Source organism: Cynocephalus volans, chromosome 3 (assembly GCF_027409185.1).
Source record: "Cynocephalus volans isolate mCynVol1 chromosome 3, mCynVol1.pri, whole genome shotgun sequence".
Classification (NCBI taxonomy): domain Eukaryota; kingdom Metazoa; phylum Chordata; class Mammalia; order Dermoptera; family Cynocephalidae; genus Cynocephalus; species Cynocephalus volans.
In genome coordinates, this window is record NC_084462.1 from 164,906,835 (window position 1) to 164,928,910 (window position 22,076).

The window sequence follows — 22,076 nt, forward strand, 5'->3', positions numbered from 1 at the left end:
TTATTATATATCCAAATAGGGAGTGGCCTTTGCCTTTTAACATCTGCTCATATTGGCAACAGCCATTTCTGAATTATTTCTCTGCCACTGTCCAATGTAAGGTCTCTGACAGTAAGGCTTACAGATAATAATCTTGGCTCATCAGGCTCCAAAGTAGAACCGTGAATAAACAAACTAAAAGATCCAAGAACTGTCAACTTTGCAAATATTTTTTTTCTTTTTCTTTTTCTTTCTCTTTCTTTTCTTTACCTTTTTTTCTCTCTCTCTCTGTTGGAATTGTAAAGAGAGAAGTAATTTACATAGATTTCAAAGAGCTGAACTTGTAACTCCAAATTATATCTGATTTTCACATATTTGTGCTTTTTAAAGAGAGCATGATGATAAGTTATCCTCATATGGTACACACATTTAAAAAAAAATCTATTTCCGACACACCCTGCAGTGCCACAGCCAAGGAATCCAACAGGTAGGCCTCACCACCAACACCTGTCTCCATCCCCAGCCTGGCCCAGTGAGCAAGGAGCAGGGAGACGTCCAGCAGGGGAGGCGGAAGCTCTGCAGAGAACACACACCCTGCGGTGCTGCCATGAGACCCAGAAGCCCAGCCAAGTGCATGCTGACCAGAGAGGTGGTCCCCAGAGAGGCCCAAGACCTGAGGAAACCACACACACAAGACACTAGTGGCCAACTGAGCAGACACTGAGGTAGCCATACCAAATTGGCAACCCCAGCAACATCCTTGCTGGACAATAGAGTCAAACCTGTGGACTGTGAAACCCCCTGCCACAATAACTAAACATCAAAGGAAAGATACCAGAAATATGAAAAATCAAGAAAGTACACCACCAAAGGGTAAAAACTCTCAAGCTCTAGATCCTATAGAACAAGAAGCCCTTGAAATGTCTGACAAGGAATTTCGAGTGATAATTCTAAGGAAACTGAATGAGATACAAGAAAACTCAGCTAGACAACATGATGAAATGGGGAAAAATATAAAGGACCTGAAAGGAGAAATGTACAAGGAAATCAATGCCCTGAAAAAGAATGTAGCAGAGCTTTCCAAACTGAAGAATTCATTCAACAAAATAAAAAACACAACAGTTTAACCAGCAGGCTTGCAGAAGTAGAAGAGAGAACTTTTGACCTTGAAGATGGGCAGTTTGAAATAACACAGGGAGACAAATAAAAGAAAAAATGAATTAAAGGCATTGAAGAAAATCTGAGAGAGATATCAGACAACCTTAAGCACTTAAATATCTGAGTCATGGGTATTCCAGAAGGGGAGGAAAAAGAGATTGCATTGAAAACATATTCAACAAAATAGCGTCAGAAAACTTCCCAGTTATTGGAAAAGACACAGATCTTCAGATCCAGGAAGCGCAAAGATCCCCAAATGTATTCAACCCAAAAAGGTCTTCTCCAAGACATGTTATAGTCAGATTGGAAAAACACAGAGACAAAGAGAGAATCTTAAAAGTTGCAAGAGAGAAGGATCAAATGACCTATAAGGGAGCCCCAATCAGACTAACATCAGACTTTTCATCACAAACCCTAAAAGCCAGAAAGGAATGGGATGATATGTTCAAAACACTAAAAGACAGAGATTGCCAGCCAAGAAGACTCTACCCCACAAGGCTATCCTTCTGAAATGAAAGGCAAATAGTATATTTCTCAGACAAACAAAAACTGCAGGATATCAATACTACATGACCACTCTTACAAGAAATTCTCAAGGGAGGAGTGGGTTTGGTACCTGAAAAATAACTACCACTGCCATAAAAACCCAAGAAAAATCAAAACACACTAGTATAATAAAAATGGCATTCATGAAGAGAAAACAAACAAACAAAAAGGCTATCTACAACCCAAGGAACCAACAAATATAGAAAACAAACAGTAAATCAGAAAGAAAGGAACAAAAGACACCTAAGACATCCAAACAATAACCAATAAAATGCTAGGATTAAATCAACACTTTTCAGTAACAACTCTTTTTTTTTTTTTTGTGACCGGTAAGGGGATCGCAACCCTTGGCTTGGTGCGGTCTGCACCATGCTCAGCCCAGTGAGCACACCAGCCCTCCCTATATAGGATCCAAACCCGCAGCGGGAGCGCTGCTGTGCTCCCAGCGCCGCACTCTCCTGAGTGAGCCACAGAGTCGGCCCATCAACTCTTAATGTAAAAGGCTTAAATTCCCCAATCAAAAGACACAGACTGGCTGACTGGATTAAGAAGGAGGACCCAACTATATGCTGCCTTCAAGAGACCCACCCCACCTATAAAAACTAACATAGACTAAGAGTGAAAGGATGGGAAAAGATTTACCATGCAAACAGAAATGAAAAATGAGCTGGAGTAGCTGTTCTTATATCTGATAAAGTAGACTTTAAACTAAAAACCATGAAAAGAAATAATGAGGGCCACTACATAATGATAAAAGGATTGATCCATCAAGAAGACATAACAATCATAAATACACACCCAATGTTGGAGCAGCCAGATTTATAAAACAAACTCTATTAGACCTAAAGAAGGAAATATATACTAATACCATAATATCAGGGGACCTGAACACCCCACTGTCAATATTGGACAGATCATCTAGGCAAAGAATCAGTAGAGAAACACAAGATCTAAACAACATACTAGACCAATTGGACTTGGCAGATATCTACAGAACATTCCATCCAACAACCTCAGAATATTCATTCTTCTCATCAGCACATGGATCATTCTCCAGGAGAGATCACATGTCATGTCACAAATCAAGTCTCAACAAATTCAAAACAATTGGAATTATCCCATGTATTTTCTCAGACCACAATGGATTAAAATTAGAAATTGATAACAAATGAAATATTGGAAACTATACAAACATATGGAAATTAAACAGCATTCTACTTAAGGACATATGGATCCAAGAAGAAATCAAACAGGAAATCAAAAAATTTATTGAAACTAACCAAAATAATAATACATCATACCAAAACCTGTGGTATACTGCAAAAGCAGTACTAAGGGGAAAATTTATCACATTAAATGCTTACTTAAGAAGAATGGAAAGATGACAAATGAACAACCTAACACTTCACCTTAAACAACTAGAAAAACAAGAACAACCCAAACCCAAGGTTAGCAGATGAAAAGAAATAATTAAGATCAGAGCAGAACTTAATGAAATTGAAACCCAAAAAACAATACAAAAGATCAACAAATCAAAAAGTTGGTTTTTTGAAAAGATAAATAAAATTGACAAACCATTAGCATGGCTAACTAAAAAAAGAAGAGAGAAGATCCAAATGACACAAATTGGAAATGAAAAAGGTGATATTACAACTGATACATCTGAAATACAAGGAATCATTCAAGACTACTATAAACAACTATATGCCAACAAGTTTGAAAATCTGGAGGAAATGGATAAATTTCTGGACACACACAAGCTCCCAAATCTGAGCCAAAATGATATAGAAAATCTGAACAGACCAATAACAATAAAGGAGATTGAAGCTGTTTATCAGAAGGTTCCCAACAAAGAAAAGCCCAGGAACAGATAGATTCACAGCAGAATTTTACCAAACATTCAAAGAGGAACTGACATCAATTCTTTATAAACTATTCCAAAAGATGGAAACAGAGGCAAATCTCCCAAACTCATTCTATGAAGCAAACATCACCCTGATACCAAAACCAGGTAAAGATACAACTAAAAAAGAAAACTACAGGTCGATATCCTTGATGAATATAGGTGCAAAAATCCTAAATAAAATACTATCTAACAGAATACAGCAACACATATGTAAAATTATTCACCATGATCAAGTGGGATTCATCCCTTGGATGCAAGGTTGGTTCAACACACGTATATCAATAAATGTGATACACCATATTAATAAAATCAAACACAAGGACCATATGGTCATCTCTATAGATGCTGAAAAAGCATTTGATAAAATTCAACATTCATTCATGACAAAGACCCTCTATAAGTTAGGTATAGAGGGAAATTATCTCAACATAATTAAATCCATATATGATAAACCCACTGCCAATATCATCCTGAATGGGGAAAAGCTGAAAGCTTTTCCTTTAAGAACAGGAACTGGACAATGATGCCCACTCTCTCCACTCCTATTCCACATGGTGCTGGAAGTACTAGTCAGAGCAATCAGAGAAGAGAAGGAAATAAAGGGCATCCAGATTGGAAAAGATGAAGTCAAACTGTCCCTGTTTGCAGATGACATGATCCTATATATTGAACAGCCTAAAGCCTCTATAAAAAAAAAAAAAACTCTTGGAGTTGATAAATTATTGGCCAACAGACATATGAAAAAATGCTCAACATCACTCAGCATTCGGGGAATGCAAATCAAAACCACACTGAGATTCCATTTCACCTCAGTTAGGATGGCTAATATCCAAAAGACTGTGACCAATAAATGCTGGAGAGGTTGCGGAGAAAAAGAAACTCTCATACGTTGTTGGTGGGACTGCAAAATGGTGCAGCCTCTATGGAAAATGGTATGGAGTTTCCTCAAACAATTGCAGATAGATCTGCCATATGACCCAGCTATCCCACTGCTGGGAATATACCCAGAGGAATGGAAATCATCAAGTCGAAGGTATACCTGTTCTCCAATGTTCATTGCAGCACTATTTACAATAGCCAAGAGTTGGAACCAGCCCAAATGTCCATCATCAGATGAGTGGATATGGAAAATTTGGTATATCTATCTACACAATGGAATACTACTCAGCTATAAAAAAGAATGAAATACTGCCATTTGCAACAACATGGATAGACCTAGAGAGAATTATATTAAGTGAAATAAGTCAGACACAGAAAGAGAAATATCACATGTTCTCACTTATTTGTGGGAGCTAAAAATAAATAAATAAATACACACACAAAAAAAAAAACTGAGGGGGGGAGGGAAGAAGACATAATGATTACAATTCCTTGAAGTTGATACGACAAGCAAACAGAAAGGACATTATTGGGAGGGAGGGGGGAGAGGGCGGAGGGAGGGAGGTTTCAGTAATTGGCCATAATAATCAACCACATTGTATATCGAAAAAATAAAATAAAATTTGGAAGAAAAAATAAATAAATTCATTTAAAAAATCGATTTCCCTGGCCTTACTCTTTTTGACAGAAGGGAAGAAAAATCAAATGAATTTCATTATTCAGCAGTGGTATGATATTCAAGAGGGCAGTTACTTAAAAACTGGATGCACGTTTGTTGTGATTTTATGTTAGAGAATTAGTTTATAGAACACATCAAGGCACATAGCAACTAGACAACTCATGAACACTAGTGACAATGAAATCTAAACCTTTATCTTACAGTGCTGGAGAAATGAGAAGTGAGAAAACCAGAGTATGACTGAGTTCCATTGATACGATCCAGCAATCCCTCTTCTGGGTATATACCCAGAGAAATGGAAATCATCATGTCGACGGGATAACTGAACTCCCATGTTCATAGCAGCTCTATTTACAATAGCCAAGATATTGTACCAACCTAAATGTCCATCAATGGATGATTGGATAAGGAAACTGTGGTATATACACATCATGGAATACTACTCCACCATAAAATGAATGAAATACTCCCTTTTGCAACAACATGGATGAACCTTGAGAAACTTATGTTGAGTGAAATAAGCAAAGCACAGAGGGATAAATACCACATGTGGTCACTCATATGTGGGAGCTAAGAGAGAAAGGAAGGAAGGAAAGAAAGACCACAGTAGTGTGGTGGTCTTACAGAGGGAGAGAATATTCCCAGGGCTGCAAAGCAGAGTGGGGGGGAGGGGGAGGGGGAGGGGGAGAGGGGTTGGGAGCAATTGGGTGGGGACACGGGGTATAAAAGCAATTTTTGGTAATTTGTATCTCATGAATATTCATTATATATATATATATATATATATTTTTTTTTTTTTTTTTTAATGAATTCCTCAGAAACCTAGAGCTACCTCAGGTTCTAAAAAAATCTCTCTTCATTTCCCCAGGAAGGCCTTATTCTGTTTTGCTGTTGACTCTCCTAAGATCTGGTTGCTTGGCTTTTCCTGGTTTCTACTAGACACAAATAGCCAAAAAATGCAATGATAGTTTGTGTTATTGGTTTGTCGTCATCTTTCTTCTGCACCCATTCAATCAGTGTTGTTCATTGCTTCAACAGATAAATGAGATAAAGAAAAAAAAGGGAAAGTATCAGAACAGAAAAATAGAAGGCTCTTTGATCCTTGATTGTGGTAGAGTAATCAGATCAACTTAGCAACACCTTGCTGCAGACATTTTTTTATGGGAGAACTCACTTCTGTTCAACCAATTTTATTTAGATTTTTCTTTACATGTAGCTGAATTTAATTTTTAATTAATATATTCACCAAAGCTTTATGCAATTCATTTTTCACTGCACCCCTTTCCTTATCCCAAGTCATATGTCAGGAAAGGTCCTATTAACCTCATGAAGCATGCTTTAGGTGCAATAATTTGTGTACCTATCCCAGGGATATGCATATTTCTACAGTAAATTCAGGCTTATGTCAAAGGAAATAGCCTCTAATGGTATCACATCCAGCATTTTAAAAATACTAATCCAGGGCCGACCCCGTGGCTCACTCGGGAGAGTGCGGCGCTGGGAGCGCAGCAGCGCTCCCGCCACGGGATCAGATCCTATATAGGGATGGCCGGTTCGCTCACTGGCTGAGTGCGGTCACAAAAAAGGACAAAAACAAAACAAAACAAAACAAAAACCCTTGGATTCTTTTACTTTGCTATATCCAGTTGCTTGAAAAGAAAACTATAGCTCTACACAATCCACACTGAGTCCTGTCAAGGAAGATGCCCTTAACAAAGTACATGGTAGTCATTTTCTATTATGGGATTTAATTTCCGGAAATCTTAACACATTTAAGTCATGTGCAGCTGATTTGGGCTCTGAAAATGATTCTTTTTTCCTGTTTATCAGGGTTTCAAAGGCCAAGTTAAATAAGAGAAGCATCAAAAAGAAGAAAGTATGACGAACTAAGGTGAAAAATTCAACCACAAAACTTAGTTTGACTGACTTCTTTTTTGATTTTCATCCTAATGATTTAATTTCTCAGCTTCAGGGGAATGCAAGTCAGCAAACTAAAGCAAATTTATCACTTCTGAAAACTGCTGCAAGACCCCCAAGTCAGAACGATTACCCCCAAAATTGAATTTAAATAAAAGTAATTAGTTTTATCTTGTTTTTTAATTCATTTACCTCTGCACAGCAATCCTCCTGGAGTTTTTAAACTCATCAGTGATTATCCCTGGAGCTGATCCAATAATGTGAGAATAAATACACCATTAACCAATTATACATAATGACTCCAAGACATGCCAATAGTGGAGGAGTTCAGGTGATTTATAAGCCTTGCTTCAAACAGCCTATTCACAATTCACATCTTTTATTAAAAAAAAAAAAAATCGAGTTAAGCAAGACTTCAGATGTGCTTACAGTCATTTCCTAAGGATATACATACACAAAACTAATTTATTCAAATGTTTTTTAAGTTTGTTATATGAAAATCCTGAGTGTAGGGAATGAAATATTTATTTGAAGTCGGCAGAGAATAATTCAGATTTTCGGCTGTTTGGCTTCTTTTAAGTAGGTTTGTCGATCTGGTCCTAAATGCTGACACAGCAAAAAAGCTACTGAATTAAAGAACACATCTTGTATTTCAGATCTATCAAAATTCTGAGAAAATACATTTTTAATATTGTGACAGTGCTCTTTTAAAAAATTAATTGAGCCATGTACAGTATGGATCATAATTAGAACATTATTTGGAGTAATCACCTACTTGGAAGGAAGAAGAGGTTAAAAAAATTGTAAAAGGATAATTTCAGTTAAAAAAAAGAATTGCTAAGGACTAAGGAAAATTTCCTCTATTTTATGGCATTCAATTAATTATATGTTATTAACTCCTCTCAGAGCAGGATATAAAGAAGAATTGCTGATTAGGTCATAGAATTATAGTGATTTTATTCAAATCCCACATTCACCACTGATAAGCTGTTAGACTTTTAAGCAGGTTACAAAAACTTTCTGAATCTCATTCCTTCATTTGTAGAATGGGTAAGATCAACATGGTTGCTGACTTATAGGGCGTTTGAGAAATCTAAATGAAATAATCCACTCACAGCCTTAACACAATGCCAAGTATTCAATGTTAGTCATTATTATATTATCAGAAAATATTTACAATTTCTATTTTACCTCTTACGCTCTACAGATATTACATCAGAGATGAGGGTGTGCCTGTATTCTTTTGCTTCTACAAATACCAACTGACCTATATGTATTACCTTACATAAACATTCATTGGAGGTAAATATGAATCATTTCATAACAACAACAAAAACAAATGAATATATTAAGGATGGAAAGAAAGCTACCAACCGAATACTTAATGTGTGCCAAATTCTACAGTGAGTTATTTTTATGATTCATATTCAATTGTGAATAAACAACATGCAATATTATCTCCATGTTATAGAGGATGGAGCTTAGGCAGAGTGAAAATTATCTAAGGTTATAGTTAGTAGATAGTACAAATTTGAAACTCAAGTTTTACACCCTCATGTTCTTTATATTACATTGAGCTGTGCTTCACTGAGTTGGCACAAGAGTAGTGGAAAAAAGTTGGTTTGGCCATGATGCTGACACTGCATGATTGTAGATGTCTATCAAATGTTGAGCAATAAAAATTATAATTATAAAAAGGATTTATTGCATGACAAGGTAGAATCACATATTATTTATTCTACATGACTTTCTAGAGGCACAATTCATGAATTATGAAATGTTCTTTTATTATCACTACAGGGAATGAGGAGAGGGCCAATAGACTCACAGAGAGGCTAAAGAGTTGATAAAGCAAGGGGTATGTGAGACCACAGACATGAAAAATAAAACTCTACCATGATTTTTGAGATAGTGCCAATAGGTTAGAATGGTTTATTTACATAACATGAGAGTTCTATATGTTTTTAAATCGCCTAAGCTTCTTTTTTCTATGTAATCAGTTTAACAATTCTGCCAAAAACAAGCATACAAATATTTCTTTGAAAAAGACCTTCAATTGTTTAGACATATATTGAGCTGCAAGAAGCAGAAAGCCAGACTACAGTGGCTTAAGCTAATAGTAGTTATTTTGTTTCTAGAAATAATCTGAAAGTAGGTTTTATTGGCATTTGTCTAGGCACTCAAACATTGAGTTAGAGAAGTAGGCTTTTTCTGTATTCCTACTTTGTCACCCTAAGCCCAGTGGCCTTTTCCTACTTGCTAGTCTCCTTGTAATGCTATGGATATGCCACATATTCTGAAGGCAACAAGAATGGCAAGTGCAGAAAATCTACCATGTCCTTTGTTAGTAGGAAAGCAATTTACTTTCAAACCAATCCTTCCTCATCTGCAGACTTCTGCTTCTTTCTCAAAGGTGACTACTATAACAGAAAAGGTCCTTGAGAGAATAATTATTTGGGTTTCCATACCCTTTGGGGAGGTAGCAAGAGATGGAGGTTGGAAGTGTCTTTTGTATAGACAATTAAGAGGATTTGATATGAAAGTGGAAGAAAACCCAAATTTGCTCTGATTTAGTCAGTGGTTGACAATCTTAAGCTGGAATGTAAAAGTTGGTATGCAATCAGAAAATTTTCATGGTAGCGATGTGTTTGTTTATAAGAACTGACTTTATGCTAAATTAGGAAGTACATGTAGTCTCTTTTCAGACACCCTCATCTCTTTTTTGTGTCTTATATATTTGACTATTCATGGTCTGTCTTTCCAAGAAACCTTTAGCTCATGCACTTACACACGTACTTTTCCTTTTTATGTTCCTCAGCCCTGGATCAGATATAGACATATCACACAAAAAAGGGGGCATTAGCAACCCATCCCCTCTTTACTATCTATTCCTGCATTTGGGGTCCTGAATTCTATGAATTCCTTGAATTCTATGGCTCTAAGAGGCCATTGAGAAAATTATTATTGATGCTCACCATTTTAGAGAGCTAGTAGATTAGCTAAACAATGCAAAAGTTCATTGGCTCTCCATACCTGGACAGCACGAGAATGAAACATGCTGATTCAAAGTTGTAATCAAGTCAGAGGACTCTTTATATTTAGACTGGGCCATGAAGAGAATATAGCTCTTTTATCACTGAAACTCTCTTTACATTACATGATATTTTCCAATGATTTATATCCATTGATTTCTCAGTGACTTCAAAAGTAGAAATAGATGTAAGAAAATATTTGGAGGAAATTTTTTGCAAACATTTGTAAAATTGTTATAAGGATTAATGTTATTATTAATGCATTGAATTCTTTCTCAGTTTGTCTGATGGTCATGATAACACATATTCTTTCAAGAAAATTTATTAATTGACTCACTGCCATGATTGTGGATGTGATCTCTATTCAGGGAAGGGGATAGAATGTTTAAGAAAACAGACAGATTCATCTTGGCTGTCAAAACAAGAGATCATGGAATTAATGACGCCAACCTTTTTCTTAACATGAATACTTTCACGTAGAACGAATTTGTTCTAGATGTCAGTATATTATGCTGAAGCTTCTTCATTCCTCAGACTCATGGTTTTTCTTCTTGCTTGTATCTGCCTAGGGAATAAAAGAATGACAGTAAATACTATCTGGAATTCCTCCTTTGTTATGCAGCCCATCGAACCAGATTAAATGTAGAGCAAGGTTAGACAATGAAAGCCATGGGAAAGGCATAACTTAGTGGACTTCCCTCGCACAATACACAATACTGCAACATTTATTAAGAGACTCCTTTTGTTAATTCATTAAGATTAAGATAAGTTTTCTCTTCTCCCTCTTTTTTCATCCCCTATGGGCTTTTAAGTTAAGATCATTAAAGGGGTTTGACATTACAGCATATAGAATTCCATACATATTTTAAATTATTTCCTTCTATCTTTCCTTCCTTCCTTCCTTCCTTCCTTCCTTGCTTCCTTCCTTCCTTTCTTCCTTCCTACCTTCCTTCCCTCCCTCCCTCCCTCCCTCCTTCACTCCCTCCCTCCCTCTCTGCAATTTTTAAAATTCTTCCTGCATACGTTAAATCATTTTAATGGCCAAGGTGGAGTACATATTACAACACATGGCAGCACCATGGACTCCCACCCAAAATTTTAAAGTTCTTTTCCTTTTGCCAAGAACTAAGAACTACAGCATTTAAAATATGAGGTTTTATATCAAACACTGAGGGGTTTTTTTGGTTTTTTTTGTTTGTTTGTTTTTTGTTTTTTACTTTTCTTTTAGTGGTTTTTGCATTAGGTGGGCATAACCTAAAAGTAGGCATTGAAATGTCACCTTATTCTAAGACATCTATGATGGAAACATTTATGATTTGTTTAGTCAATATCCTCAACAAAATTGCCAAATAGGTAAGAGATGCCTCTTATAACCTCACCACTTAACTCTTTAATCTCCACTCTCCACTTTTCTAATGTCCATCACACAGAGCCCATGTTCTCAAGACTGTGATTCTTATTGAAAGGCAAATTTAAGAAACTATGTTTTATTCTAATACAAATCGGAATGGTTTGCTCAACACCCCAGCACTAATGTTGGAATTTCAGGTGTCATGCAAAGGAAAATTCATAGAAAAGATTTCTACTCTTCAGAGACTAAAAAACTGCCACTTCTATCATGAAAAAAAAAAAAGTTTAAAAAAACTGAGAATAAGCGAAACCTCCAGATACAAACATGAGAAACACCAGCATTTAAAGTATTGATGGAGAAAGAGAATCCCATGACTAATATCTACCATCAGATTCATAGGAAGTCAACAAGCAAAGAGGAATGTTGAAACCGAGAGAGAAGAGAGCTCCAGGAATAACCAGTTAATGGGCACATATGAAGCAGAAAGCTGAGTTGTTTAGTCTACTGTAATGACTTTAGCAACAAAGATTGACTTTCCCTTGAGTTGAAAGCAGGAAAATTATGAACAGAAAATGAGAAAAAAGACATTTTCAAGGAACTTGCCTATTTAAAAAAAAAAAAAAAAAAAAGAGCTATATGGAAGAAGCTGTGGGGGTGTGAGATGAAATACAGAGTTTCTTTTAGTTTTTCCCAAGATGGGATTTGAGCAATGTTTACAAGCTAAAGGAGCCAGTGGAGAAAGAACTTGAATACATAAAAAAAAAGGGGAGGGGGGCGTCAAATGAACCAAGATCATCTGGTTGTCAAGAGGGGATGGGAAGCAGAGCAATGTTAGAAGAATTTGCCTTATACAAAATGAATAAGAGGACACAGGAATGGCTAGGGTGGTGAAATTTAGATGAAGATGAAGTGAGATAAAGGTGTTGGAGGAATTTTTTGTCTTATCACTCAGACAAAAAGGGATTGTCTGGTAATGCAAAGTCCAGAGATAGGGAAGACTTTAGGATTGACCTAATCTAGAAACCTCATCTTCTTTTTTCTGCAGTTTTCTTGGCTTCTGATTAAGTCTGTGCTGGATTGTTGCTCAGACAAAATGGTTGTAGCAATTCCAGGACTCCATGTCGGCACAAAAGTAACTGGAGGAAAAGTGACCATCTCATAATATGACTTTCCCACCTAAAGGAAGAAACAATATCCCAGGAAACTTTCCCTCATGTCTCTTTGACCAGGATTAGGTATTGAAAATTTGCTGTAATCTGGAGAATATTAACGCCTTTGTTGGTTTAAGACCAGCTGCTGAAATGTAGAGTCTGTCCCTTAGAGAGTTCATCTATGATGTTGGTGCGCATATCCCAAAATTGTGGCTGCTCTGTAGAGGTCAGATTGATGTTGGTGAGATTATTTTACAGTCTCTAAGTAGGTAGAGTACTTGAGGACTAATTAAGTAAAATGTTCAGTTTACTGTCTAAGGTCACAGCTGTGGGCTTGATTCATGCCCTGAATTTTGGGGAAGAATAGAGCAAATTACATTTGGATAGTTTTTGATAGTCCATTCGGGTACTTTTTCAGTTTAGTGTGAACATTGAAAGGAACCCAGGAATCCAAGCCTAGATTCAGTATGGAGATGATAAATGTAAAAACTATATTCAATAGGATAAACTCCAGTTCATCTTCCTATTCTCCTTGGCCTTTGACCAAGCATATATTTACTTCAGTCCCTCTAGATCCAAGTGAACTTGAGAAATCTTCATTAGTAAGTTCTTTACACTATGTTTTTGTTCTTCTGTCCCCTAAATATCAACCCTGGAGCCACGGAAAGCTTTCTCTGAAGAATTTTCATATCTACAATAAAAATTCTGCTGTACATTCAGATATAACTGGGGTTATTATGGATAAAGTATAAAAGATATTAGAATATTAATATTGAAATGGTCTTTTAGAGTAAGGAGCCATCTTATGGAGGACTTTAGCTGTTATAGTCCTCCTGCCCCTTCTTTTTACAGCTCATTTTTTCATTGGACATAATTTACATGACTGTCCTCACAGTTTTCATGGTTTTTAAGGAAAAAGTAAGCTAAACTCAGTCTCAACCTCTCAGAGGGACTGACATTCACCATATATACTAAAGACGGTATTATTGAGGATAGTATAAGATGCCAAGAATTTTTTATTCCATTCATAAATCTTCATCATTAAAAAACGTTTCTTTGTATATATCACTCTTTTTTTTAGCATGAAATCTATCATTAAGTCCTATCTCATAATATCGATGAAAGATTTTCATAGCAAATATTTTGTCACAAGATGAATTCAACATGCTAGGAAACATGAAATGTTTTGGCATTTGTACAGTGCCTTTTCAGTTTATTTGTTGAATCGTGTATCATCTGTTTTGTCTGCTGAGTACCAAAGCGGTAACTTGTGCCAATTAACAAAATACAAAATCAATCACCAATCTTGCTTCCTCTTGACTGATCCATATGCAAGACAGAGGGATGAAGTAGTCATGATGTCAAGGGAAATATGTAGACCATTTAGTCTTTGAAACAAAGTATCTTCCACGGAGTGAGCTCTTTTAGAATCAGCAAAGAAGAAAGTTTAAGTGGAAACATAACAGCCTTCTTCTGCCTTTTGTCATGCTTCAGTGTCCATGGCTTTTCTGACCTTCGAGTTTCATGCAATAGTGGACCAAGCGAAGTCATTGGAAAACAAAATGCTGGCTGACATTCAAATTATGCTTAACATTAGCCAGAAAATAAAAGGAATCTGTTAATTTTGGTGGGTGAAGAAAATATGAACTACAAGTTTTATTGGATCTGAATAAATATTGACATATGGGTTGTTCCAGATGACTTCGCAACCATTCCAACCAGCACAGTGGCAAAGTACTTTCTTTATATTTCAATGTTAACTTTTTTTTTAATTCAGAAACAATTTTTGATCCATTTATACTTAGACATTATGTTTAGCAAGTTTTGTTGAATAACAAGAAAACTGTTATTCTCACTTAAATCACTCTCTTTAAAAAGATAAAAATATTTATGAAGTATTAAAAATATACATAAAGTATGTAAAATAAAGAAAAAAATCCTGGATATTTTATTCTAATATTTGAACTAGCTTCTACTTTTTGCAATTTCTATGAATGAGTCATTAAATAGAACTGGGAATCCTACCTAAAAAAGCACGTACTTATGTTCTACATCACTCAAATTAATATAATCTTTTTTTCTCAGTGATTTTTAGAAGTGCTATATGTGCAGTTAATATTTTTGTAAATTATATACTGATAGTTTTTATACTATTATAAGTAAGCAATGTGATAATATGAAAATGAAAATTCACAAGATCCTAGGGAAATATAGGTTAAAAATTCTCTCCTGGAGTCTAAAAATCATTATTTTTCTATGTATAATATTAAATGCTTATCTTTATGATTTATGACCAGAAGTCATGCATGGTTTATCTACTTAATGGTGTGATAGACAGAGATTCATAAGGGCTGCTTCAATTACCATGACCAATCAACCCAAAACTATATTAGATGAGCTCAATCAAAATTTAAGGTGAGGATCTCCATAATAATTCTGCAGTTGTGAATATACAGTATTATAATATTATCTAAAAAGATTCAGGGTGTATCTAAGTTTTTGATGGACATAAAATGATTTGATAAATGTTCATTGTTCTTTGATCAACTGGGTAACAGTAATTGCCATAGAAACATGAAGAAAAACTCAATAAACTGATGAGATGGCTAGAACACAATCCATATGCTATGTATGTTGACATATTTACATGTAAACTTAATTGTTACATGCATCAATAGTTTCTCCCTTTAGACTTTGTGGAGTAATATTATATGGAATGTTTGTATCACACTTTGTTTAATAATTTAGTAAAAATAATTTACTAACAATTTACTAAAATCTAAAGGACAACAGGGTTGCTTCTAGTTTTTAATTATTACAAATAAAAATATTTTTTTCCTCTACAATAAACATCTAAGGGTGCAATTGCTGGGCCCTATGGCAATTGCGTGTTTAGTTTTACAAGAAATTACCAAATTTCCAGAGTGGCTGTGCCATTTCACATTCCCATGAGGAGAATATGAGTGAGCCAGTTTCTCCTCATCCTTGCCAGCATCTGGTGTTGTCACTATTTTTTAAATTTTAGCCATTCCAAAGGTATGTAGTGATATGTCATTGTGTGTTTTGTTTGCATTTTCCTGTTGGCTAATGATGTTGAACATATTTTCATGAGTGTTTGACATCTGTTCATCTTCTTGGTGAAAAGTCTGTTCAATCATTTGCCAATTTTCCAAATAGATTTGATTTTTTTTAGTGTTGAGTTCTAAGATTTCTTTACATGTTCTAGATCTTATGATATTATTCTTTTTCATTTTTCCCATTTTGTCTTAGTCTGTAGCTTGTCTTTTTATCCTCCTTATGTGGACTTTCATAGAGCAAACTTTTTAAAAATTTTTTTGGTTGAGGTCATTTTATCAATATTTCCTTTCATGGCTTATGTTTTAATGTTTGGTCTTTTAATTGTTGGTGTTTCTTTTTTAAAAAAAAAACAGAATATTTATTTTAAAAGCTATTATTTGGACCCATGCTTCTTAGACAATAACATGCATAAGAATCACTTCTTGAAAGATCGACTTCCGGGATCTACTCCTAAAAGTTCTGATTCACTAGATCTCATATTGGGGTGAAAGATGGCATTTCTAACAAATTTCCAGGTGATACTGATGCTGATGATCCACAGGCAACATTTTGAGTATCCACTATTTTGATTTCTAGTCTTTTAGGTTTCATCAGAGACCAGGAGTGGCAAAACTGAGATCTTGAATGAGATAGGAGAGAACAAACAAAACATTTCACTGATGAAAATATATTGGTATTAATATATTGAATTTTATAGAAAAGTTTGATGCCTATTAACTTGTATGTGATCAGAGACTTTACTAACCTTAAGTATTAAAAGCAGAGGCCTTGTTTTGCTTATATCTAAGAATTTGGAACGTAAAAACTAAATATATTGTTCAAAAATCGTTCTCTTTATTGCAGGAGTTAGAAGGGAGGAATTAATATGTATATTTTTCATCATTATATTTCCACCCCATAGTACAGCACGTATCAACAAACAACCAAATTTCTTAGAATTGTCTTTGGTTCTATATAAGATCACCCTGGACTGCTATATTATTCATAACTACTGTATCTCCTCGTATTAGTCTGTTTTCTATTGCTTATAACAGAACACCTGAAACTGAGTAATTTATAAGGAAATGAAATTTATTTCTTACAGTTTTGGAAGCTGAGAAGTCCAAGGTCCAGGGGGCACATCTGTGAGGGCATTCTTGGTGGAGACTTCCTACAGAGCCCGGAGCTGATGCGGAATATTACATGGTGAGAATAGCAACAGAGCTTGTTAACATGCTCATTTCCTCACCTCATAAAGCCACCAGTCTAAAGCCAGGATAACCCGTTAAACCATTACCTATTACGCTGTGAATGAATTGATCCATTCATGACAACATAGTCCTATAAACCCTGAAAGAGTCAATTCCTTGACACAGATCCTGAGTGGATAACTGGGTCTAAATTTTGAGTGGAGCTAAGTAGCTATTTGCTGATTAGAGGTTACATATATACCCTGTCTGAGGTTTTATTTTCCACAGGCTGCCTTCTCCCTACTTGTTCCCCTGGTAAATGATGTGAAGGAGTTTTCTTCCATCACCTGTACTTAATCAACAGACTGCAACCTGTCAAATGTTAACTGGCCATAACACAGTAATCCAGAATCACTCTTTTGCATAATGGGTCAAACCAATCAGAAGTGAACAAGCTCTGGTACTTCTTTTGCAAAGATAGATCAATTTGAGAACCTGGAGGGTGGGGAGGACTTTTGCTATGTAAGACAATCCAACTCTTTGTTCTGGTGAAGAAGTCTTTTGTGTTGTGCTGAAGACTGCATCTTCCAGGTTTGAAAACTTTTTGCTAAATAAAGTCTCTCTTATCTCCAAATTCTTTTTCAGTGAAACTTTGTTGACAGTCTTCATGACCCAATCACCTCTTAAAGGCTCCATCTTTCAACACTGCCAAAGTTTAACTTCCCGCCTTCTTAACACTGTTACAATAGGAATCAAGCTTGAATGAGTTTTGGAGGGACAATTCAATCCACAGAATTCCACCCCTGGCCCCTGAAAACTCATGTCCTTTTCACACAAAAACAAATTCATTTCATCCCCCAAATCTTAGTTTGTTTCAGTACCAACTCAGAAGTCCAAAGTTCTATCTGTAAAATCTAAACAAATTTTCTTCTTCCAAGATACAATGATGAGACAGTCATAAAACAGACATTCACTTTCCAAAAGGGAGCGATAAAAAGGAAGAAAGGAGTAACCAATCCAGAGCAAGTCCCAAACCCAGCAGGGCAGACATCAAACTTGGATCTGAAGAATAATCTCCCTTTACTCCATGTCTGGCATCCGCTGCACACTGGTGTGGGGTCAGGCCCCCAAGTTCTAGGGCAGCCCTGATCCTATGGCTCTCCTGGTCTCAGCCCATGCTTCAGCTCTCCCAGGCTGGTGTTGCATGATGGTGGGATCTTGGTCACGGGTCCGCTCCCACATCTTCACTGAGCATGGCCTTGGTGTGGGCTCTCTGTTGCCACTCCAATCCCACATTTCTGCTCAGCATTGCTTTGTGGAGGCTTTCCTCACTGACTTCACCCCTGAGACAAATCTCTTCCTGAATCCCCAGACTTTTCCATATGTCTTTTGAAAGCTGGGCTCATGATGCGTGTCTCTACAACTCTTACAGTCTAGAAACCAGCAGATTTAACATCACATAGATGCTGTCAAGACTTCTTGCTTATATCTTCTGAAGCAGCAAGTCCAGGAGAATATAGGGCCAATTTAGCCATGGCTAGAGCAGCCAGAGCAGCAGAATGCAAGGAGCAGAATCCTGAAGTGCAGCAAGCCTGTGGAGGGTAACTCAGGACAGTTCTGTCCCCCTAGGCCTCTGGGTCTATGATGGGAAGGACACTAGAGATACATGACTGTGTGTTACTCTATTCTACACATTATCTTTAATATATTATGCTATATCACAGTCTCTTTTTAATTAGAAAAATCACACAAAAGTTTAATAAAGTTTTTAAGTTAAATCTTTTAAAATTTATAAAACAACTTTGGAATAAAAAATATGTAATCATGGTATACTTTGGTAGAGTCCTGATAAAAGTAATATCTTAATGAAAAAAAAAAAAGCACCAACAAAGTAAAAGGATGTTGTAGATAAGATTAAATCACTTATATAATCTCCTGCCTTTTCCTAATGTCAATGTTGAATCATTTGCATTTGTGTTGCTATAGAAATTAAGCAATGGATTTTTTCCGGAACTTAGCTTTCAGGCTAATTTGGTGACCCTGTATGCACACAACATTATTAGTCTTTAGACTCTCAACCTGCCATTAATGAGCAAGAATTTAAAGTATTAGAAAGAAATCCCAGAGAAAAAGAATTTACAAATATTTTAGTCCTGTTATTTCAAAAGTATCTGACAAAAAAAAATTTAATATATTCCACCATCTCTTTGAGAAGTACTGACAGGTATCCATAAAAAGATTCTTATTATTGTAGGAAGAGTGGTGTCTTCAAAGATTTTTATTGAAAATATATTTTTAGAATATACATAAATTGCAAATTATCCTTTTAGAACTCAAACTTATTTCCATCTTAGTGGGAACACAGAAGTTAGATAGTTTGTAGGACAAAGCTCTGATCTTTAAGAAATCAAATGCCACATGTTCTTTTACTGTCTGTAGTATCTATAATCAGAAACAGTCCCGTCAGTCTTTGTTTAGTTTGTTGAACAATATTCAATAAAAAATGAAAAGCAACTTACAATTTTAAAGGTGAATAATAGCATGGCAATTCCATATTAAATTACGTGAAATAAAACAGAAACTGAAAATTAATCTTTCAACTATTTTACAAAAGCCTATATTAATTTCCAAAATAAATACAATTTAATTTTCAATTAGATGTGGTTTTTATAAGATGAAAACAATATAAGAAAATTCCTTGAGAATCATTTCCAGGAAAACAATACCATCTATGCTGAAACTTTCTCAATGAAATTTATCAAGCAATTAGCTGAAGCAAATTGTATTTTAAATTATCATAATATATGACAGAAAAAAAATTCCATTTTCTATTTTAATATATAGAACTAAAGAATAAATGCTTTTTTATTATTATTGATTTGCTGGAGGAGAGAGATGCCTATAAATCTTATGAATTCTTAACCTGAAAACCTCTGAGAAATACTCTAAAGTATTTAGAAGTCATTTAAAAAACAGAATGTGCATTAAGTCTTTTAAATCTTTTTTTTTTTTTTTTTTTTTTTTGCCTTTTTTGTGACCAGCCGCACTGCACCGTGCTCAGCCAGTGAGCGCACAGGCCATCCCTATATAGGATCTGAACCCGCAGCGGGAGCGCCACTACACTCCCAGCGCCGCTGCGCTCCCCCAAGTGCGCCACAGGGTCGGCCCAAGTCTTTTAAATCTTTTATGTGTCCCTCCTTGTCCTCCAAGCATGGCACATAGTAGGTACTTAATGAAATACTCAATATTGCACAGTAAAAGTTGGGCTAACACAAGGTCTGACAACTGTAGATCTTTTCCAGATAAAATTAAGGGGTCAATGAAGCTTATGACATGTTGAAAACTTTTCAAGATGAAGGAATTTTTTTAAGGAAAAAAAAAAATTGTATGATTGTTTTCAAGATGATTATGTTCACAAGAATATTTTTTAAATCTTTCCTTAAAACTCCTGTTCCAAATTCAGTGTAAGTTATATTTAAATGATTCTACCAAATTTCTCCTGGTTTTCATCGAAACAAGTTTTGTCTCATTAAGTTGAACTGTGGTATTCCAGGAACTAAAAGGGAGAAGTTACCTTTCTTGTTCTCTACCAAATTCCTTTTCCAGCTTCCTAGTTTGAGGCTTTGGATCTGAATACAGTTAGCAACAACTCAAAAAATATGAAATTTGTTGGCTGAGAAGTAATGCTATCTATTCTAGCATAACTACAAACAGAGGGACATTTCTTTGTTGGCTGCTATGGACGATATATTTTGAGCAGCTATAACAAAGATTGCAAATTGGAGGTCATATTATCTTTATTCCATATTAAAGAGTTGATGTTTTTAACATTCACACTGAGAAACATGCCATAATGAGCTTTAGGTCTTCTGTTTGCAATTTCCCACAGTACCAATTACAATTAGTGCAGTGTTTCTCTCAGTGGATTATTTCTGGTCTATTTTTGAGCCAGTCCTTGGGAAACTTTTACTGAATTTGGATTTCACTATGTAAACCATATTACTACTAATAATAATGTATGATGCTAATATTAATATTAATAATAACAGTACACATTTTTTGGCAACCATTATATGTTAGGCACTGTGTTAAACATGTTGCATATTACATAATATATTCCTGAGTTAGTTTACATAAACTGGAAAGATATAGGATCTGAGTTAAAGAAGGTGAATTATTTTGTCATTAACGCAGATAGGGACACTGGTAATTTGCGACTTAGTTAGAAATACAGTCTAAGAGTATCTGGAATTTGTTTTCTATTTATAAGACTTTTCATTTGTCTTGATGACTCCCTTCTCGAACTTCTTTAGTGTTTATGGGTACACAGCTTATATGAAAGCTTAATCACATGTTGTTTGCAACTCTTTTTTTTTTTTTTTACCTCATCCTTTGAATAAAGCAGTACACACACACACACACACACACACACACACACAAGTATATAAGTATATATATTCATGTATATTTATATGTATACACACAGTATATATACACAGTGTGTATATATATAGTTTATACACACTTACACATTGCTGCAATTCTTAGAGGACAGACTGATAATAATGGAAGGGTCAGGAAAAATTTTAAGGATGAAGACTAAGTATCATCTCCTAATAGTACCTGATTTCCTTTGGGGATGTTGCCTTTGCTTGGTTGGATGCTTTCCTGGTGGGAAGTGGTAGAAGCTGCCGGATCTTCATCCTCCACACCTGCAGAGGAGTCATAATGGCTGAGACTGTGTATGTGAATGCCATGTGGCTCTATTTGTCAGAGCTTGCTTTCTTCTAGATTCACTATTCTGCTGTTACTTAGTTCTCCAGAGCTTGGTTAGTTCCCTCCACTTCCAAGCCTGGTCAGGAATCAGGGGTTTGCACTCAGTTCAAATCATTGTCACCTATTCCAGGACAGGAAATTAGTAAGTCCTTTTTTATTTGAGTGCACTTCATAATCTGTGCAGTGAGGGGTGGGACCTATTTTTTCTCTAAGGCCCTAATAACGTTATTATTCATTATGAAGTGTAAGCTGAAGAAACCAGTCTAATATAGTTGTACCAATTGAAGGTAAATTAATGTAAATTCATGAAATGTGTTACTCATGTCTATAGAAATCTAGTTTTTCACTTTATTTACTCAACTGAGAAGTATATTTTAATACAATATAAAATGATCATACTGATTTGTAACCACAAACTTCCCCCTGCAAACCAATAATGAATGTTTTTTACTAAG